This window comes from Cryptotermes secundus, unplaced genomic scaffold (assembly GCF_002891405.2).
Source record: "Cryptotermes secundus unplaced genomic scaffold, Csec_1.0 scaffold3101, whole genome shotgun sequence".
NCBI classification, from domain to species: domain Eukaryota; kingdom Metazoa; phylum Arthropoda; class Insecta; order Blattodea; family Kalotermitidae; genus Cryptotermes; species Cryptotermes secundus.
In genome coordinates this window covers 115,598-121,922 of record NW_019718662.1, presented here as the reverse complement: position 1 = coordinate 121,922, position 6,325 = coordinate 115,598, and the positions used below count along the sequence as shown (strand labels likewise).

The following is a 6,325-nucleotide window of genomic DNA, read 5'->3' as shown; positions in this document are numbered from 1 at the left end:
GGGGCGGGGGGGGGGGGGGGCTCTTTCTCCGAGAATAAAGCGAACAGCGTATCAAATTGACTCACCTCCATCAGGTGCTGAGGTTAGAAATGTGCGTAACTAACCTCTAATTCCCCATACGCCTCCTTGGAGCGGTAATCAATTTAACAGAGGAATGACAAACAGAAATATAATCTGCAGCGAAGTGAGGAGAATTCGAGAAATTCATGTTATTGCTCAGTTCGGAAAGTTTTATTATCTTATCAGCTTTCTAACACAGTGAAGATGAAGACTAGGCGCTCGCGCGCACGCGCACACACACAAATACTTATACACTGGTCAACTGCTGGTCAACGCTTTCTAGGAAACCATGTTCCTTTGTTTCCATGGCAACGTTTTAGTGACGTCATTCACCGTCATATTACGGCCGCTTGATTACGGTACCGCTACCAGGGGAAACCCAAGCTTTACAGGGACAGAGAGGAGCGTATTTCAGTGGTCGCAAGGTCAGGTCGTGTACAGTCCTGGAGCACTGGGATCGTGGATTATAAACCCACTCACAATATACGTGTAGGTGTATATCTGCGCCTCTATGCACTTCTCGAGTTCTGTGTAGGCAGACGGATTGCGAAGGGCCGATCCCCCGTCCAAGAAATCCTATCAGATAAAAAGGCAAAGCTATACCTGTGATAGGCAATGATCGACACAGGATTGTGAGACGTCGAGGCTCCCACATTTTCTAGACTGTCGGCTCACAGATGGCGGTAAAGTTGTCAGCCTTACGCGTCGGCCGCCCTTTACCCCCCAGGTACTCATTTCTGTTAGAGGTTGAGTCGACCCCTGAGCCATAGTGCAGCTGGAAGGATTAGGTCAATTGAAAAAATCCAATTACCTCATCGGGAATCGGACCTACGACCTTCAGGTTTGTAGCATTGCGACATTCAATATAGAGACACCTGAAATATGCCGAGGCAACAACATTTCTTTAAAGGAAGATGGGATGAAGAAACAGGCTCAACGAGGTCCCTTTGCTGTTACCACATTATGAAATATTGTTAAATGTTTGTGTAGACTTCGGAATTTTCTTACTGCACATAGATTGGGAAAGAATGCCTTAAGGTACCACACAACATTTGTTTTGCGCGTGTTTAACGGCGGTGCCAGTACTGAAACTATACCGTGTCAGTGAGAGCAAGATTAATACATGTGTAGCATTTTGGTGGAATGAGAATTGGCAGGGGAATCCTAAGTATTCGGAGAAAAACTTCCCCAGTTCCACTTTGTTCACCACAAATCCCAGATGGCCTGGCCTTGGATGGAACACGGGCCGCCAAGGTGGGGAGCCAACAGTTAACCACGTCAGCTATGTACCGGCCAACAATGTCTGCGATTAAAATCTAATTTCTATTTAATTTAGGATGAGTTGCATATTACATAAATTATGTATCTAAGAACTATGCTATATATGGAACAAATATTTTCTAACTATGAAAATTATTCTGTATCGATAAGAATTTTCTTTCAAACTCCTTTTGAAAGTTCGAAACATATAAATACGAGAGTCCTGAAAGAAGGCCATGCCTCTCATCCTTGTATGTATGTTGTCAGATTGAGATAAGCAACAGTTATTATTATGTTATAAAAATTTGATATTATTTTATAAAAAAAAATAAAATGATCTTTATAAACAAATGCTTAGTCACGGAACAAGATCAACCTTACCGATCCGACTGTAGGACAAATGAGTCCATCGTTTAGTGATGAATATATTGACGTAAACGCAGTAGCATTTATCTGAACTCTGAATCAAACAACCCACAGAGCTTCTAAGCTAGAGAGTCACGATCAGTGTCCGTAACATTCATTTGTGGAGGGCTTGTCATCACTGATTGTGTGGTATTACTGGGCTGGTCAAGAAATTCCATGCTTATGCTATATGAAATCATCGGGAGTTTTCCCACCAAAATTCAAGATATATTTTACCATGCTGCTATATTTGTTAACGGCTTAATCCTTTAAAGACTGAATTTCTTCACAATTTTATATAAGAATTCAGTCCGTACCTCACACGAGACACATTACGTCTCCCCTACAGAGCCCAAACGGTTAATGCTGTTTAGGGAAAGAGTCGCTGGTTATTGTAAGAATTATATGGAACATACAAACACACTCTGTAGGCAGAATGCAGAGTTTTATTATGTTAAAGCAGGTGGTACATATATTAACCACGGGGCTTTAAAGACTTATTTTACAGGGGAACTCTTGGATATGAAATTTCGTTTCGTGCTCGTGGTCTGTATGGGCTAATTTATCACTTTTTTATATTTCTACGACATGTTTCGACCCTATAAATTCATTATCAGGTAAATACGTTTAAGTAGTTGGTGTATTGTATTGATTTCCCTAGTTCATAATTTTAAAACTTGGTTGAAACTGGTTATAATTATTGTTTAATTCTGTTAAAACCAGCTAAATCTCAATATATTTCAATTAATACTCTTTGTTTCTGGCATTCCGCTGTTTCTTGTAACACACTATAGTTCGAAGACAACTCGACTTTCCACAGAAACATATAACCTCCATTTTCACGGTTAAACAGTAAACCACGCAATAAACAAAGAGAAGTATGTAGTTAGAGATCAGTTTGCTGACTTACCGGCCTTACTAAACGACCTTAAACTCAGAAGACAACGATCTTCATTTGACGAGTTATGGGTCGGCCCGACTTGAAGAACGCCCCATTCTTGTCGAGTCTGCAATCGAAAAATAAAAAAAAGCTATGCAAGTATTTTACAAGGTTTATTGCAGCAATGAAGAAGGCAACTTATAGTATTGTGGCTTTATGATTACTAATTGAAAGTATCCAGGTATTTGGCGTGATAAAATGCTCCAGGAATCTTCATGGTGATATTATTCATGTCAATGTACAGCATCAAAGTGAAATTCACTTGTTGATATGGTTTCAACTCGAAAATATTATTAGCAACAAAACAACTTTCAAATTCTTGGAGTGTTTCAAGACTGCGGACTTGTACCACTTGTTCCGCTACACTGAGAGAGAGAGAGAGAGAGAGAGATGTTTCATCCGGGTCTCTTAAACTCATACAGGCCTATAAATATATACAAATATTATTTGGGAATTTTAGCCAAAAAAAGCAACTGTATGACCTTGAACAATTTTTTCCCTTCTTTTCCTTACAGGAAAAGTTTTCTACAGGATTTTAGGTTCTCATAACTGTAATTACGAAGAGTTATATCTTCTGGGATATAACGCCTTGTAGTTGAAAGTAGACAGACGTTTCGGAGGAACTAATACCCTCCTGTTTCATGTAGAAACCCGATCTTTTACCAAGCGGACTTCTCTTCCTGCTACATGCTTCGCGCTGGTTTCTGGCTTCGCTTACTTTGTAATCCTGGAGACGAAGGCGAAATGTTCCTCCGAAACGTCCGTTGTCATTCAACGGACAACACGGAGTTATATCCCAGAGGAGAGAACTCTTCATAATGACCGCTGTGAGAACTTCATAAACAAATGTGTTATTTCTGTTCAGGGAAATAATTGAAACTCAGTACATACGAAAAAAAAAAGAGTTCGGAAATTGAGGTTCGCGACAGATTGACGGAGGGCGAGAGTCTGTCAGGTACAAAGCCTAGACCTACAGAGGGAGCCCAGAAATAGGTTCGTATGAGGAACTGTGGCGAAATTTTATCACATCTGCACGAAGGCTGATACTAATTGAAGAGAACGGGCTATAAACTCAGCCGATATAAGCTTCAGAGCATGGTCTGGGTAACCGACAAATCGAAGGTTTGATTTCTAACAGGGGCAAGAAATGTTTCCCTTTTCCGCAGTGTCCAGACAGGCTCCTGAAAAACTGGTGTCGGGGGGGGGGTTCTTCTTCGAGGATAAGGCGGCCGAGGCGTGAAGCTGATCTTTCTCCTATGCTGTATATCTGTATATCTCTGCTCTATAAGAGCATATTCCTTTAAATTTACCTCATTAGAGGACACTTACAGACAACCTTACTATTGAAATTTTTTATATTTTTTTATTGCTAGTGGGGTGGGACTAAGTCCCTTGTACTGCGGCCACTTCTGGCCTATTGTACCAGCCTCAGATGATAGGTGAGGGTGCTTGTGGAGCAATTGGTGGAATGAAGATTGGCAGATTTGTCCACCACAAATCCAACTTGACCAGACCCGGGATCGAACCCGGGCCGCCGCTTTGGGAAGCCAGCGACTAACCGCTTGAGCTATGGCGCGGCCGAACTATTGAAGTTGGTCTTTCTTTTTTAAGTTGCTTATTTAATTTTAGTAACGAAAATCTTTAGACGCGAAGAAAAGATAAAGTTGTGCCTGTGAAGGTGTATGGGGGAGTGGCTGTATAACTCCACCACTCTTAACCTCGGCACTGGATGGATGTGAGTGGTCAGATTCACGCCTCTACAACTTTACTCCTCAGGAAAAGAGCTCGTGGTACCCATTGGATAGGAGGCTGAGTGGGCCCCAATGTCGGTTTGGACGCTGTCGAGAAAAGATAAATCTTGCACTGCTTGGAATCGAACCCGGGACTTCCAGCCCGTAGCTATACCGAATGAACTATCCCATTAGTGATGATGATAGGATGATTAATGAATGCGGAGTGGTTGGTGGGGTAAAGGGAGACCGAATTATTCTGAGAGATCCAGTCCCTGTGTCACTTTATACACTACGAGTCCCACATGGTCTAGCCGTCGCCTTGGGAAGACGGTTCTACTAAGGAAGTATTATATGTCCCTTTTCGCCTTCTTGTACAATAAACTGTTATTTTTCTTTAGAAATTTTACGAAGTTTTCGATTAGATTTTATTCGAATTAAAAATTAACAGCGAGATGGAAAGGGGAGAATTCATATTCACTGTAAATATTTTACCTGGTAGAAATATAATGGAAATCCATTTCATATTTACGGAAATAATAAAAAGCGGATGGACAGGCATCCGAACTGTGCGATTACTTTACACCATTTTGCAATAAACACGCATGGAAATCAACCGCCACCAGCGCCACTACCAAACATTTCAGCAGTTCTCACCTGCAGCCGTTCGCATTTAGTTTCTTACACCACACAGAGATGGCAGGGCAAGCAATAGAATTCCTCGTTAAAACAGAAAGTGATGGAGAAAGAAGACAGTTTTCTCTCGTTGCCTTGGATACAGTTAGACGTGATGCTGGAGGAAGATAACAACTCAGGCGGAACAGTCTGGCCCACTTGCAAGCTGCACACTACGTCACAGTAGTGACGTCACAACAATGGTCTTGTCGTGATGTTGGCGCATGCGCTCCGAGTGGGTAGCACACGCGTGGTCGCTGTCAATTTTTCTCGGTTAGTTGAGTGACTTTCAGTCTCTCCGTGCTGCGGGCTGTGGTGGGGCTCCCGTGTGGATTGTGGTGCATTGTTGGAAGAAACAAGTGACTGTGTGAGTGTTGTGGCCATGAGAGTGAAAACCTGGGATTATTAAAACAAAATTTAAAAAAATAATACGAAATTGTGTGTGCACCTGTAAAAATAATCTTTATTACTGAAATTTAAGTGGGGCGAAAATTACGCTGTGGTGATTTCTGTTAACAGGTAAGTTTTGAATATTTTAAGATTTTGAAATGAAAATATTTTTATTTTTAATATAATTCAATTTTAAATTTAAATCGTGTTTAAATGTGTATGGATTCAAACACGCCCATGAAAAAATGTTTGGTGACGACACGGAAAAAATTAATTTTGGGGATATATTCAAAAGAAGATTTAGTGCTGAAAGGGCTAATATTTATTTTAACAGTATTAACAATCTTGCGTTTTTCTGTTAAGTAACGTAGCTTATCTTAATCGATTTTTGCGCTGTTGGTGGAATAAAATTCTGGTTTCTTTGTTACTTTCACTAATTTATACGGCCGTAATTTTATCGTTCACAGTTCAGGAAAATTTTAATTGTGTTAATTTAAAATTGTTCATTATTAAAAACACTCCAACAAATTCTAATGTTGTGGGCAAAGTCTGAAACAATGCGAAGCCTCAAAACAAATTTGTATTTATTTCTATGAAAAAAAATTGTGGTGAATTATGCGATGTCTTCGGGGCAAATCCATCGAATAAAATGCGACCTCACTTTATTCGCCGTTAAATAAAATTTAATTAGATATAATGAAAATTGTGGTTTTCTGAATAAACCCTTCTCTTTACAAATATTTGTATGGGTTAATTCGGACTAATATATCAAGTATGTCAGTGCAAATACCTGTCAACCTTTTAAAGTTACAAGATGATGACCGAAACAAAAGTTTTGTTTCCATGTATTTAGTAAAACGCTTTC

At 40.2% G+C, this 6,325-nt stretch overlaps 2 protein-coding genes across 2 annotated transcripts in view; one reads left to right on the top strand and one right to left on the bottom strand.

The window, feature by feature from the left end:
- Positions 1-2,714, bottom strand: part of LOC111864046 (hydroxymethylglutaryl-CoA lyase, mitochondrial) — an 86,820-nt gene extending 84,106 nt beyond the window's left edge. The window contains exon 1 of the mRNA XM_023851023.2: positions 2,636-2,714. The gene's annotated coding sequence lies outside the window, so the exon portion shown is untranslated. The remainder of the gene's footprint in view (positions 1-2,635) is intronic.
- A 2,466-nt stretch (positions 2,715-5,180) lies between these two features.
- LOC111864024 overlaps positions 5,181-6,325 on the top strand; it is a gene marked incomplete at its 3' end in the record, with an annotated part of 115,403 nt that continues 114,258 nt past the window's right edge. The window contains 1 exon segment of the mRNA XM_023850957.2: positions 5,181-5,589.